Here is a 16,520-nt window from a genome sequence, read left to right as displayed (position 1 = left end):
GCCATTTGGAGGGAGGACTAATTGTTAAGTGAACTATTTATTGTTTGACTTTTAAAAATAAGAAAAGTCATATTTACAAACAGCTGAAAGGAAAGAGAAAAAGATGAGCTTAGAAAAGTTCCTTTTTTTCTGCTTGTTTTTTTTTTTGTCCTACTGAGGAATTGAACCCAGGGTGCATGCTAGGCAAACCCTCTACCACTGAGCTATATTCCCAACCCAGAAAACATCACTTAAATTTCAAAGTTTTACAAGCAAGAAATTCAATCCCATCTACTGGTTTATGGCATCCAAATTTATGCATGAAAACACAGAAACAAATCAAACTGTCCCAAGATAGATTTCCCAATTGACCTCATGTTAGAAAGGAAAAAAAAAACCTGATCATTCTTTGCACTTTTGCCTTTCTCAGGCAACTTTGTTTTTTAATTAAACTTTCCCTGTATTTAATTAAATTTTCTTACAGAAAAGGGACCACTTATTCTGTACTTTTATGGATAACACCTGGTGTCACATTTAGAAATAGACACAAGTTCTGTACATTCATGTGTCACTTAACACTGGGGCTATGGTATGAGAAATATGCCATCAGGGGGATTTCATTAATGTGCAAAACATTCTATAGTGTATTTGCTACGATGGTTGCAATGTCAGAAGGCAATATACTCTCATGGTACCACTATCATTGACTGAAACATTGCTATTCAGTATGTAGAGATCTGAATTCATCCATGAAGGCAGTCTTTTACTTTCTAAAAGCAAAAACACAAACAAAGTGGAAAAAAGAAAAAAAAAGTTCTTGATGTAAAAAATTGTTTTCAAATAATGTCTTCATTCTCCAGACTGTTTCTTTTCCCCCCATGGTGATGGGTTTGAACCTGGGTCCTCTCCCATGCTAGGGAATCACTCTACCACTCAGAGTGCTCTTTTTTTTTGGGGGGGGGGGGTAACTGGGAATTTAACCCAAAGGTGCTTTACCACTGAACCACATTCTCATCCCTTTTTATTTTTTTAATACCTTTTTAGTTGTCGATAGACACAATACCCCCATTTTATTTTTATATGATGCTGAGGATCAAACCTAGCACCTTCCACACGTGAGTCAAGTATCATACCACTGAGCCAAAACTCCAGCCCTCACCCCTTTTTATTTTGAGACTGGGTCTCACCAAGTTGCTTAAGGCCTTGCAGGTTGCTGAGGCAGGCCTTGAAATGGTGATCCTCTTTCCTCAGTCTCCCAAGCCACTGGGACTACAGGCTTGCGCCACTGCTTAAGGTCTAACTGTATCTTGATGAGAATAACCTCATCAAGATATATAAGGGAATCTGACAAGTAGGGACCTAGACTCCAGATTACGTGAAAACACTACAAGACATTCCAATCTGGAGGAGTCAAGCTAGCATCTGCAAAATATGGAATCAGATATATATGTACAGAGAGGCATCTATATAGCAATGACACTGGATATAGCCAGGTTTATGTTCTTCCACAATACTAATTTACCAAGGTTTTTCTTGAGGTACTATTATACTGTAAAGCATTATATACTGAACACAGTGAAAAATGTAGAACAGCCTTTCTAAAAGGCAATGTGGCAATAAGTGTTAAAAGCCTTAAGTTTTATATTCCAGTTCTGGAAATTTCCTTAAGGAAATAAACATGAACTCCATATATTAGATGTTGCTAAGCTTTGCTTATTCATTCAAGACTTTATGTATGGGGACGCACTGTTTAAGATGAAAAACTAGAACCTGAAGATTTGATCATAGGGAGCTAGTTAAATAAATTAAGAATCATTCATAATTCAGAATATAATAAAACCACTAAAATGCTATAGAAGTATACATAGTGGCATTGATTAAGGAACAGATCATTATCTTAACTGGAAACAACAAATTTTAAAATGCTATTTTGGGGGTGAGGCTATAGCTCAGTTGTAGAGCACATGACCAGCATGACGTGTCCCCGGAGTTTCATATCTCCAGTACCACAAAATAAGCAAATTCAAAAAATGAAAATAAATAAAAATACCATTTCTATAGTGGTTTGGAGGAAAATACTAAAAAGACATTTTGGGGACTACCAAGAAAATTTGAATGTGGACTGGACATGACATAATATTAAGAAAAATAAGTTCTCTAGGTAATAATGATATTATATTATGGTTTTATAAATGTTTATATGTGAAAGAATTAAAGGATGAAATGTCATCCTTACTTCATATGATTCAGAAAAATTAAAACTTATGTACAATTGGTGCTCTTTATACTTGGGTTCAGCAACCAACCACAGAAAATATTTGAAGAAAAATATCTCCATGGAACATGTGCAATTATTTTTCTTGTAAATATGATATAACTATTTACATATTATCAGATATTCTAAGTAATTTAGAGATGTGAGGATATGTATAGTTGACATACAAATGTCACACCATTTCATACAAGGAACTTAGGCATCTGTGAATTCTGGAATTCCAGGAGGGTGTGTACTGGAACCACCACACCCCCCATACAAAGGGGCAACTGTACATAAAAACCTAATACAGCAAATTCTTAACAGTTTCTAAGACTAACTGGTAATATGATATATATTTATCAGTATTTTCTCATCAATATTATGTCTACTTCTATGATCATGAAAAATGAAAAAAGTCAGACGTCTTTTCAAATAAGTTACTATATAATGAATATACAAAAAGTCCCATTCCCAAAGCCTTCTTACTAAATGATTTTGCAAACTCTAAGCACTATAAAAATGTAATGTTACTTAAGTAATAATAGATTTTTGAGGATACTAGTTTTTAAATTTTTACTTATATGAATAATTTATACCCTTCTTACACAGTATAAAACTTGTGTCAACTGATGGTAGAATGCAGGGGATAGAGGAAATACTAGATATTAAATAGTATTCTCCCTTAGTACCTGTTACCTCCTCAAAAAGACTTTGAGGCAAAAATAAATGTTAATAATGGCCAATTCTGGCTGGGCTTGTTGGTATATACCTCTAATTCCAGCTACTAGGTGGACTAAAGCAGGAGATAACAATTTTGAGCCAGGCTTGGATGTTGTCCTGAAATAAAAAAATAAAAAGGGCTAGGGATATAACTCAAGTGGTGGATCACTCCTGGGTTCAATCTCTAGTACCGGGACAAAAAAATCTTCTGGAAGAGGAGGTATGAATAGGGGTTTTTTCTTATATTCCCCTTTGTACTTTTCAGCATATTTTAAAGTTCTCAGAAACAGAATGCAAACATTACAAAAAAAGCAGTCCTCCTTGACTCCTCCCCTTCAAAAAAAGTGTCAGTTTGCTCTAGTTACCCCAGCCACGGGTGCTGGGGATTAAACACAGGGCTTCCTGCACACTAAGCAAGCACTCAACCACTGAGCCACAATCCCTAACCCCCTTCTCTATTTTTTTTTTGTTTTTGTTTTTGATTATGTACTATCTTGCAACTTACTTAAACTACCTTGAAATTAGCTGTACTCACTACTGTAGTAGTCATGGGCAGCACTATAAAACCAAACTCTTCCCTATATTCTTTGCCTTGACTCGATACTATCAAATTATTTTGCCAATATAATGATTTTTTTAAACCCAATTTTACTTTACATTTCTGATGCTTGGTTTGAGTATCTTTTCTTGTTATTGAACATCTTTAGTTTCCTATTGTGAAAAGTCTGTCCCTAATTTTCTATTGGACTATCTTTTCTTATCCTTTAAATGTTACCCTGATCATTAAGAGGAGGACATACCAAAATATATATATACATCTTCTAAAATTGATTTAGTGATACATTAGAAAATGATAACAAAAGGAATGGAAAATGTCCTTTTAAACAAGAACATTACTTTCAGAGTACTTTATAACAGGACTACATTAACATCCTTAATGATAAATCTAGCTCAAAGATAAAAATGCATTTAAAGTATATATCTTGTGACAAAATAATCGTTTATGCTATTGATTCATTTTGAATATACTTACTTAATTTCATGTACATAGCATTTTGCCCATGACATATTTTTCATATATCTTGTTTAACAGTAACAAAATCCTATATTACATTCTCTGATACAATCCTGTAATAGCACATTCTGCTATAGCACAATCCTGCTATAGCACATTCTATTCATTCCTCATATTATTATACTGATCTTTTTGAGTGTGATTTACAAGTCTCCCCTAAAAGACCACCCATTTGTCCACTGTGTAGTTGCTTATCTCTGTGTTCCAGGTATATGGCAGCAACAAGTATGTCCTCAATAAATATTTGTTGAATGAATATCATCACCCTCATTTAAAGAATGAGGAAACTGGCTCAGTGATGAAGTAATCTGCCCCAAGTAACATAGCTGTTATGTATTTATTTCACATAAATTATAATAAGTTTATCTTTGTACTGTATCATTTCAACATTTAAAATACATCATTGTACTTAAATGTTCACAATATCCTATATATTAGGGTTTTTGAATATAATTTTGTAGCTAAGAATGGAAATTTTGCAATACATTCTAAGCCCACTCAAATCCTAATTTATAATAAGAAGTACAGCTGTCTCTTCACAGGCTTGGTTGATCACTAACTGGGTATAGGAGCCTCTATAAGCAGAAAACATTTTTAGGGGAGAGGAGATAAAGAGGGAAGAAAGGAAGAACAGCAGCAGTTAAAACAACAGAGTTGAGGACCAGGTGTAGGTATATTCATCTAAAGACCATAAACAGCTCTTGTAGTATTGACTGCACATGCCACTTTGAAATCTAACCTTGGCCCAGAAGTTTTTCTCAATATTACCTGTATTCATAGAAGACAACTGCAGGCTTTCTCACATATCAACAGTCTCAAAGGCTGGGGAAGCACATAGAATTAAGAGAGCTGTGAGAAACAATAGATAGGCTATATCAATGCATGGACAGTGCAGTGAAAGAAATAATGACACAAAGAAAAAGGTTAAGAAACTTTAAACATGATCTTATTTACAGTCCTTGACTGGACTATGAGTTTCTCAAGGGCCAATATCAAACTTCATTCATTTAATATCCCCAAGTCCTTGTACTTACAGACAATAAATGCTTATTCAACTTAATGAAGAGAGGTAAGATGTGAGAAGGGAAAAGATAGATATAAATTTTAAAGTAACCATGGTTTTCATTTATTGAGCACTTGCTATATGCCTCACACAGTACTTTAGATACTATGTAAAATGTTAAAAGGGATAATATTTACCTCTTTTCTAACCTGCTATATGTGGTGCTACTCAAGTATGTTAATAGTGGTGACCTGATGACTATTGGGAAGACTCATTATGAGTTTCTAAGGTTACAGCAGAATCTTGAACATAAGAACCTTGAACAGTAGGGGCTATATAGATGGAAAAAGATCAAGGCAACCCACAGAACTGGGTAAGACACTTCAGAGAGTATAAATGGGACTCCCAACATTTTGTAAAGTGAAAAGCTACTCTGGTGGAACATTCAGCTATCACTGGCCAGAGACTCAGATTCAAACTGACTGAAGAACAAACCCCATTCCTCCACACCACTGCTGATTAGACACAGACCTTAAGGTCCTGAGACATGTTTAGTTAATTGGCCATCATTTCATCACCCTGACTGCCCACCTGACCTGTTGGAGGAGTAGATCAAACTAGTATATTTAATAAATTACCATTCACTTTATTATTGCTTACTGGGTATTAAAACCTTACATTTCATCATTTATTCCAATAACCATAGGAATAAAGTATTTCTCCAGATGAAACAATTGACAGAATTAAATTAACTTACCCAAACTGATAGAACTAATAAGTGACCAGTTCTTGCCAAATCTAGAACTGTCTAGGCTGCTTGCTCCTTCTAAATGGGCTGCATGGTCCTTCTACTCTTTTCAAAGCTTCTCAGACTTTTCTACCTAAATTCTAATAAAGATTTTATATTCACAAAAATAGGTTAAGATATAATGAAGAGGAATCCTGGGGAAATTAAGTAGAAAGAGAAAAGATGGACTGAGTAAAAAGCTCAAAGCTTCTACCCATGGCAAAAAGTTTCCTTTGATTTCACCCTTTATCTTAATTTCATTGGCTGATTCCAGTTCTATGACAGAAATGTACAAGACTAAGCCTGGAACATCCTGACACAGGAAGCTATCAAAGACTACTACTATACATCATGTCAAGAAGAATCAGGTGCCAATTTTAAGAGAGTCCCACATTAGCCAAAAGGGGGACAATTTGAACTTTAATACATCAGCTTCAAAAATGTATTAAAACTCATCAAGTGTTGATATCCATTAGTGCAAGGTTTTATAGATACATTTATATGTAACCTTTGTGATGACAGGGAACCAATTCCTTATATTGAAAGCAATGTTTTTAAGTGAGCATTTATCCTGTCCTTCCTATATAAACTGTATCACTGAGTAACCAAATAAAAGAAGGGAAACAAAATTATTCTAGCTAAAAGATGAAAACAAAATGATAGCATTGAAACTTCACTATTTGGCAGCCCACAATGAATTAATGGATTTTTAAAAATCTAATCATCAAAACATAATGAATGTTGTTAATGAACACATCCCCACCATTATGCTTGCCAAAGGAAATGAACCTGAATTTATCAAGCCTCTGGATCCAGTTGCCAATATGCAGGAAATAGGAACACTGATTTAGAGACATTTTGAGAACCATTGTAATAAAGGATTTCAAAATTACTTCCAGCTGAAGGCAAAACTAAACAGCACTGAAGAGTAAAGTGTTTAATTCTGAAAGAGTCCAGAAAAAAAATAGTTAAATTGTGCCAACCATTATTTTATGCCAGTGGCAGTATATTCAAACTTACCAATCTTTAAAATCTAAATTAAATCATTCTAGAACAATTTAAATCCTCCCTATGTTTAGTCACCACTTAATGACTTTTGAAAAGGAAAAACTTCTTTCAACTCTTAAGATTATACAACCAGAATCGAGGGGTTGGTTTTAACATTTATCTAATTCAATCAGAAATCCAAACTGAATCAGATCTGCAATACCAATCTCCATAAAGACAAATTCCCACTTTCTATGAAATCACATTCTGGGATCAATGTTACCACTGTTAATGACTGTCTCAAAATAAAAAAGGGGCTGAGAATGGGGATGTGTATCTATGGCTGTGCACCCCTGGGCTCAATCCTTGATACCCTCCCCACCAAAAAAAAAAAAAAAAAGCAAAATGACTAACAACTTTAGGGAACTCAAAGTTGAAAATTTTCAGATTAACTGCCCAAACAAAAGCTACAGTTGTTTTCCTCATATTGAGAGCCACTCCTTCACTATCTGAAAGCATTTCTATAACCAGAAAACCAAGCTAGTCAACAAGTACATCAAGTTTTAGCAACTCAATCCCTATGACACATCAAATAAGAGGGCTTCCAAAGAATCTTAAGAGCTGAATTATCCCGGACATTAACATATATAAACATCTGGTAACCAGTCATTGAAGAAAGAGTCAGAGAACAATACAGGAAAACACAAAGAGTCCAAGTGCTTGTGATTACCTTATATATGCTGAGATCATTGTAAAACAGCCTAATATGGTTACAGCTACACAACAGAATTCAACAACTTATCTTACTCCAGGACAGGTAACATGGAATGCAAGAGCAAATATTTTCAAAGCTACCCAATTTTGCATTTCAATCATACTTTGAACTCTTGGTTGAAAACACACAGCAAAAGAAAAACAAAACAACAACTGCATTTCCATTGTGAATGGCAGCTGTTAAAAAACTGTGAAAGGCGCTGGGAATATAGCTTAGTTTAAGGCTATGGGTTCAATCTCTAGCACTATCGAAAACAAATAAAGTGGCTTGTCACTAATTCACTTTAAAACAAAACAAAAAAAACTGTGGAAAACATTCAAATAGTGGAATGCTACTACACACAAAGTTCTATGCCACTACTCTACAATTATCCTAGTTTCACAAACTTAGGCTACTATAGAAAATTCAAAAATATCTAATCACTATACCCAATATGCTCCAAACTGTTTTTACTGAAAGCATGATCTTGCTATAATTCCTCAAGAAAAGATCTGAGTGCATAATCCATAGATTGGTGATTCAATCATTTCATCTAAAAAAAATTAAAGATTTTCAATTATGATGACCTCTCCCCTTTCTTTCCCTTCAACTAGAAAATACTCTTGTTTTAAAGATAGAAACAAGTAGCCTTGCTCTTCCCACATTTTGTGCCTCAAACACTGGCTAAAGCCTGTGTGTTCAACTTCCATTCTCTGGTTTCGACCATGGAAGGAGTAGATCAAGGAATGGCTAATGCTGCATAAGAAATGAACAGTTTAAAGGACTTTATGCTGAAAGGACCATCATTTCCAGATGAAATAAAATGAAAAATAACAAGAATAAAAGTATAAATAAAAGTATTGTATTTAATAGCTGGGAATCAGAATATTAAATGGAAGCTCTCAAATATTGTTTTTGTATTGCAAATTCAAGAACAGTATGACAGCCAGAGGAACTCATCACTGTCTTAATAGCTTAGAAGTTATGGGTCAGAGCACCAGAGATAACATCATCAAAAGAATAAAAAGCAACTTTATAATGTCATATAAAAATAACTAAATCACCTAAGGACACTGAAACCATGCATGAAAAACCCCAAAGGCATAATCAGGTCATATCTAGGAAACATTAGCTGCTACTACCAAGAAGCCTACTTTTCATGTGGAACAGTAAACAAAGCCAAGACATGGAACTGAATTCAGATATCAAATCAGACTTTACCACAAAAAAGGAATCCATGACTAGTTATTTTAGGATAGTGATTAGGCCAGCAGTATCAACTCCAACAGGGATACAGGAGATTACTACCATTGTTTCATTATAATGGATCCTCCAGGGTCTTTAATTTAACAAGAATGGGTTAGACACCACTACTGGGCTAAAATTCCCAAATGTAGGGGAAACACTATAGGACAATTTCTTCAACAAATAAATTAGAACTAAAAAAATGACAGAACCAACAGACTAAATCATATATAAGAGCTCTACCAACTATTTTCAATAAATGATCTTTCTCTGGATCTGGAGTCAAACAAACAAAACCAAAGCTGAGAAAAATCAGGGAAATCTGAACACTAGTTTGCATATTTCTTATTTAAAAAGAAAAAGAATCACATTTTTTTAAGCTGTAATAATTTTGAAGTTATGTTGAAACAGCCCAATTCTTTTAAAGATACAAATATTTTACAAATAAAATGATATGATAGCAAAGAGTTATTTCAAAGTAATCCAGGAGATGGGGAAAAAGTTGACTCCATTTTTTGTTTGAAATTTTTCACAACTGTTTAAAACTGATGACATAAAATCTTCCAATTTCATTTTTTGAATGATGCTTAGAATGATTTAAAAAGTCATATACAGAACTCCCACTTAAAACACAATAAGCAACCAGTGTCACATCAGATCCAGACAATGGAAGAAACCAAAGTAGCTCAATCACAGAATGGAAATATCCCCACCATCTCATACTACCCACAAAGATCTACAAAAAAACGAACCTAAAATCACAGCCAATCATACTCATCCTGGTGGGAAATCCCAACACGGCTCCAACAGCCTTCTGAACCTTCCTGACCAAGTTGGTCCACTGGTTCCTCTGGAGCACTAACCCCTCAGGTCAGGCTATTGAAGGACCTACAAAAAAAGGTGGGGTGGGGGAGAGATACACAATGCATTTATTAGAGAGTAGGGGAGTTAACCATTATATAAATGTTCAAACATAATCAATTATTACTTCTGAAGCAATAATCCTCACATATCAATTTGCATTTTTTAGGACCTGCTTTGAGCTGTAACTGAAGCATTCAGAAACCAATAGCTATAACAATACTTACAAACTGACACTTAGAAAACACCTCTGAAAACTCAACTCAGTATTCAACCAAAATGAAATTACAGGACAGTGTTGATCTTATAGAGAAAATTATATCCTCTCTATAAATATATCTGTGAAAAAATTATACACATAAAAATTAATTTTCACCTTCATACATGCTTTTTGGCCATACTGGGAGACAAACGATAAACATCCTGGAAACTCAGGTTGAACTTTGCCATTGAACCTTAGACAAAGTTTTTATTTGGTATTGCCACTCCTTCCTCTCTTCTCAGAGATCTACCTAGAATAAATTAAACCTTTTAGGTCATGCCTAGATGATCATTCCCAGATTTATTCTCATGCTGAATGCCAGAGAGTCAAATTGAAGATTAGTTAATTTGTGATCACTGTTTAACCCACTGTAAAAGGAACTAAGACAAAAATCTCAAAACAAAGTGATCACCTGAACTCAAATGAGAGAAATGTATTTGCCTCCAAAGTACTTCAAATTTAAGCCAACCTTGAAACTCAAAAATAGAGTACACACAGCTAATTATCAGATGATCGATCACCCACTGTAAATTTTCAATCACTGTATACCTTTTGCCACCATATTCCTACTTCACCCAAAATCCAACCAAAAATAATTGAAAATAATCACTCACTTTAATATTGGCCTAATCAAAATATTAACAGTAAGGAAAACTCCAAATCACATACTAATTAAGTATGCTAGAAAACACAAAATGACAAAAGCACAACAGGAAGTAGTATGTTAAAGAACAAGCAGTGATTCCATTTGGAAAAGAAGCCTGGTATGCCAATTGACCTTTCTGACATCTCTAAGAAGTACCCTGCTCAGGTAAGGAGATGCCAAAAAGCAGATCCCCACACTGATCTTTAGGAACAAATAAATGTGCAGGAGAAAACAGCACAGGCACCTGAAAAGTAGCTAGCAGAAGTTTCCTTTACCATTGTAAAAGGCATGGCACCAAATTTCACTTCTTTTGTAGAGTGACTTACAGGACAGATTGCTTTTAAAGGAGTAGGAGAAAGGAGTAGCTAAGGGATAAGGGACCCCTTCCAAAAGGTAAAACGGCTGGATGTACCACTTAACAAGAACATTATTAATGACTGGCGGTCATTCTAGGAGAGTGATTTTGCACTGAAATTTCTAGACTAGTGGAAGAAAAGAGCAGGGATTACAATGTTCAAACATTAGGAACCCCTGGAGATAGAATGGCTTATGAACTTTATTCTTTCCCAGGTAATAAAACTAGCATGACACAGGTGCATCTACCAAAATACTTATATATATATATATATATATATATATATATATATTTTTTTTTTTTTTTTGGCAATACTAGGGATTGAACCCAGGGCCTTGCCCAGGCTAAGCAAGCATTCTACCACTGGGCTACATACCCAGCCCATACCAATGTATTTTTACACCAAGAAAAAGTCATCACAATTCATTGTGTGCCTACCATGAGCAAGGTACTTTACAAATTTGCTCATTAATTTTAGCAACAACCCTTATAAACACTAAGAATCTGAAAAGTAATTTGCCCAAGGTCGCAAAGTTCAACGTGAACCCAAAGCACACAATATTTCCACCATACCAAGCTGCCTCCCACGAATAGGAAATGTTAGTGTCTCCTCAATCTATGCAACATTGGAGCTAAAAGAAAGCAATGCTGAACATGTAATCTATAAAGGAAACAAATGATAGGGAATTAATTGCCTCAGTTACAGTGACATGGAGAAGAGAGAAAATAGAGCAGAACAGGGCAATGTTTAAAGGGCAAGATATATCAATGCTATTTTCTAATACATGGAAGGAGGATAATGTAGCAGAGCCTGACCCCTTATTAGGGGATTCAGTTCCTGGAAAAAGAGCATGGGGAGCGGGCAGGGAACAGAAGGATTTAATAAGCGTGATGCAGGTAAGAAAGAAGTGATTAGCAGCAAAAATAGATATCCACAGACAAAAATGCTACAGAAATGCAGTGTAAGGCAGGGGGAAAAAAGATGGGTGGCAGGCTTGCAGGAGGATTGGGAAAGGGACAGAGAACAGAAAGTTGGTTTAGTGGAGGGCCTTTTTATGGGGAGGGGTACAAAGAAGGGAATACTAACAGCTGTGAAAGCAGCAGCAATGGAAGACTGCAATCATCTAACCACTGACCACACTGAACATGAATGCATTGTTACGCCCAGGAGCAGTCTAGCAGCATGCAGTTGAAGAAATCAGTACCCTATGCTTTGATCAGGTCATACAAGTGTGAGGATCCGAGGAAATGGAAGGTTACTATGACTCCATCCACAAAGATGGGAGTAAATGTAGGGAACGGGATAGGTTGGAGGACTCAGGCTAGACTCTAAATTGACTTCCCCCCTTAAATACGCACCCCAACTATCCACATAAACGAGCGAGATTTGACAGGACGGCAGAATTTGTAAAGAGGGAGGAGTACGTCTGACACTACACAGCTTGACCCTAAACCTTAGCACGGGAGTTGGGGAGGTAGATAGAGCCCACTTCAACTCATGAAAAACTAGGGGATTCATCTAGGTCGTACCAAGGGCTGAAACCGGAGGCGGGCTCACAAAAATGGTAGGGTGGAGGGTACAAGTCGTTGTTGGCTTGCCCCACATCTCTTCCACAGCCCAATCTAACCCCAATCCCACTACCCAACTCCAGACTCCCCTCCCACACTTCCCAATCCGCCCACTGCGGCGGTAACGGAGGCGTTGACCGATTGATTGGTGGGGCAAAGGCAGGCCCACACGCGGCTGAGGCCCGGGAAATGGTGTCGCCTTAGCCGACAAGAAACGGATGATCTTCGTGTCAGGTACGGTTTACCGGCACCTCGGCGTTTTGCCATTCGTCACTTCCTTAACGTTGGGTACCTGAAAGGCGTCACAAGCGCGGATAACCAACACCTCAGTCCCGGGTCCTAGCCGGACAGACATCAGCCTCCGCCGCCATCTTAACAGCAGGCGGACCGACCCTAGTCACTGCCCCCCCACTCCGGAGCTACCTCTGCCACCACCAACGGATCCCACGAGGACCTAACCCCGCTCCCGCGAGAACTCACCGGCTAAGAACTGCACGAGCAGAAGACGTTGCCGCCGCCTCCGCGGCTGCTGCAGTCAGTAGCCGAACTGCTGCCGCCCGCGCAATCCCGCGAGAACCTCTACCGGACAGGGAAAAGCCTGAGCCCAGCCCTTCCCAGACCCCTCCTCCCACCAAAGCCGAAGTCGCTACGGCTCCGCTCTCACCCTACGCGAAGCTAAAAGCAAATGACGCACAACCGCACGAAGCACCACGGGGCGGAGCCAACCTGCCGCCGCCGGCTCCCGCATGCGCTGTGAGAATTATCGCGATATTACGTTTGGCCTCGGCGAGACCTTCGAAATTCACCGCAGGATGCCGCCCGCGCCTCGCCTTTAGGAAACATGAGATCTCGCGAGACCTGCCGCACGCTCCTAAAAAGGAGAGAGGCGGGGCTTCATGAAAATGACTGGGAGTTTTTCGGGGAAAGGGAGGAAGCTCCGGTCCTGCAGGGATCTCGCCTACCACGAGGTTTCCGACCCACTGCGGAGCTGGCTGCCAAACCTCGCGATGACACAGCTCAGCGCCAAATCTCGGCCATGTCCTGAAAACTGCCTCCGCCCCCGATCTAGGTGTCTAGAGCTTGCCTAGTGCTTGAGGAAATTTTAAAAAGTCAACCTGTTTATTCTCACGCTTCCGGGCAGGGTTGTACCAATTAGCCAAACTCCATTCTGGAAGGGGAGCAATAGGTCCCCCATTGTTACCCACCTCCAGGAATAAAATATTATTCTGGACTAACACATAGAAGATGTTCGATCTCACAATAAGCACGCAAATGCAAATGAAAACAATGACATAACATTTTTTGCACATTAGAGCGGTAAAATTTCTAAAAGACCTATAACATCCAGACTCCTTCTCTCGCCGCACTGCAGGCTAACCTGAATCCATCTTAATCTAACTAAAGGTTCGTATCATTAGTTCTAGCTCCAAAGCCACCAATTTTAACTACTGAAGCTTTACCTTGGCATAACCAAAAAGACCCAATAAAGTGGTTTTCGCCAAACAAAGGAGTCTGCCCTCAAAGGCAAATTCAAGCTTGCGGGGGAGGGGGGCATTGAAGGGGGTGAGTGCTTGAAGCTTTTAATATGGCAGTTTTTCCACGTCCAGCCCACAATGTTTCTCCAATAAATCTTGGGATCCAATCTGGCTCGATTTGTGGGCTTTTCCATTCTAATGCATTGTTCTGTCCATTCTAATTTAAATATTATTCCCTTAGAGTAAATGTTAATAGACAGTAGTACAAATACCCCCATCTTATCTTTTAAAATATCTTCTTGGTTATTCTTAGCAATTTTTCGCCTGGATGAACTTTAGAATCATATTAAGTTCCAGAAACTTAGTATATTTATTGAAATTGCATCAATTGCATGTCAATATCGCAAAATGGACATCACTACGAAATTGAGCCTTCTTATTCAGAAGCATGGTATCCCTTCTCCACTTGTGAAAACGCTTTTATTATATTCTTCAATAAAGTTTGATAGTTTACTTACAGGTATTTTTATTCGTTTTTCTTGCTATTGCGAGTGAGATTTTTCTTTAGTATTAAATTTTCAAAATTCTTATTGCTATAGATAAGACTACTGATATTTGCCTATCCACTTTTGTAATCGAATAAAAATGTTGTATTTTACTAATGATAAGGAAAATGCAAATGAAAACAATGACATTCAATTTTCATCCTTTATATTGGCTAAAATTATAAAGATTGATAACAATTCATTTTGGCATAGCTATAGAAAAATAGGCACTCTCTCACAACACTGGAGGGTGTAAATTAGTATAGCCTTTTGGGAAAGCAATTTGGAATAAATTTATCAGAATTCAAAATGCATACACACTTTGACCCAGCAATTACTATTCTAAGAATTTCTCCTACAGAAATACTGATACATGTGTATGAAACATATACACAAACCCATTCATTAAAGCGTTGCTTGCAATAATCCCCTCCCCCCTAAAAAGGAAACAAGCTAATGTACATCCATCCGGAAATAGTTAAATAAACTGTAGTACAATCATACAATGCAGCTGTTTAAAAGCTGGGATAAATTTTGATTCCCTGATATATAAAGATCTACAAGACATTGTTAAAAATTTTTAAATCATCCGAAATGAATGCGCGCGTGCGTGCATGTGTGTGTGTGTGTAGTACCATTTAGATACCAAAACATATATACATATATATATACACACACACACACACACACACACACACATCGCCTAGTAGTTACCCGCGAAGCCTGCCTGCCCGCCCCTCACCTTCCCTTTGAGGCCGCCTTCCTCGAACCCGTGAGAGAAACGCCTGAGGCCTGGCCTCTACACCCTCACTAGGGCCACTTGGCCAAGGCTAACGCCGGTACCTCGCATCCCCACTGTCGGCCGCTCTCCGTTCGCGCTGCCTGCAGCTGCCCCGCTGTCCCCGAAGATGCGGCTAGCTCTCTACTGGCGCCGGCTGGGGCCTGGGGGAGGGGAGAGGAGGCGGGGTTCAGGGAGGGTTGGGGCAGACCGCCCGGCCCCTTCAGCAGCCTTTCCCGCAGGCTCCCCAAGGCCGCCACCTCCGTGCCTTCGCGCAGGGTCCCGTGAGAACTGCCCCCCCTACCCCCGAGGAACCAAAGACGGCGGCGCAAACAGAGCCCGTTTTCCTGCCCAGGGGTAGAAGCTCACCTTGGCCGCAATGGCTCCCCAGGGCCCGCAGGAGCGTGCAGGGTCCGCGGCCCTGCTTCAGCCCAGCTCCCCTCGCTCGCCCTCGGTCGAAAGCCTCCCCCCTGCGGCTCTGCTCACACTCGATTTGAGGCTCCACCCACCACACCAGAAGCCCCGCCTCTGGCCCTTGGGAGGGCGCTCCCTCCGCGGTGAAGCTGGGTCTCCTGCAGGGACCCCTCCAGTGTACTCACTGCCCAATAAAGGCAACCAAAAAGGATAGTAGGGTCGCTAAAGAACTGAGATTTGACTTTAGGCACACTGAACGCTGCTGAAAAGGACATGATTTGATTTGATTTACGTTTTAAAAATTAACGACCTCTCCAGCTGCCTTGAAGAATGAGGGATGGGGGGCAAGAGGACAAACCCAGACTGCGGATGGCAGGATAACAACACCATAGTGAGATCACAGGGCAAACTCTTAAAATACTTCAGACACATAGTAAGTCCTCAAACATTCTCTTTTTCTCCTTGGTGTTATTTGGGGTAGTATAATTGGCCAGGAATCCATAGAGGATCTACATTTATAAATGCATTGGCATACAACGAATCTGGTAGGAGATCCCCTATTAATTGTGCTTCTTCTGGGAGTGCAGAATGAGATTGAGGGGTAAGAAGATGTAGGCTTTAATTTGCAACTCTACATACTTTGATAAAGTTTGAACTATTTAAAAAAGGATGTGTTAATTTGATGTCTTAAAGTATAAATTAAAAAGCACTAACCAAAAACACTTGAAATATAAAGGAAATAAAAATTGTAATCATATCCTTCAGTTTTAATTCTATCCTTGTAAAACTGGCTCATGCCTGAAGTTCG

At 38.6% G+C, this 16,520-nt stretch overlaps 1 protein-coding gene across 12 annotated transcripts in view; it reads right to left on the bottom strand.

Moving 5' to 3' along the window:
• Huwe1 (HECT, UBA and WWE domain containing E3 ubiquitin protein ligase 1) overlaps window positions 1-15,760 on the bottom strand; it is a 141,837-nt gene extending 126,077 nt beyond the window's left edge. For 9 of the 12 annotated variants that reach the window (XM_026407399.2, XM_026407403.2, XM_026407406.2 and 6 more), the window contains exons 1-3: window positions 15,668-15,760; window positions 15,364-15,462; window positions 9,560-9,695 (exon numbers count right to left, since the gene is read on the bottom strand). The gene's annotated coding sequence lies outside the window, so the exon portion shown is untranslated. Of the gene's footprint in view, window positions 1-4,799; window positions 4,881-9,559; window positions 9,696-12,792; window positions 12,864-12,980; window positions 13,220-15,363; window positions 15,463-15,667 lie in introns of those variants that run through there. The other 3 variants (XM_077793592.1, XM_026407400.2, XM_026407401.2) reach the window with 3 other exon arrangements.
• Between the last annotated feature and the right edge of the window lie 760 nt (window positions 15,761-16,520).

This window comes from Urocitellus parryii, chromosome X, assembly GCF_045843805.1.
Source record: "Urocitellus parryii isolate mUroPar1 chromosome X, mUroPar1.hap1, whole genome shotgun sequence".
NCBI lineage: Eukaryota > Metazoa > Chordata > Mammalia > Rodentia > Sciuridae > Urocitellus > Urocitellus parryii.
Note: the sequence above shows the minus strand (reverse complement) of the source record. Positions and strands in the feature narration are given on the sequence as shown.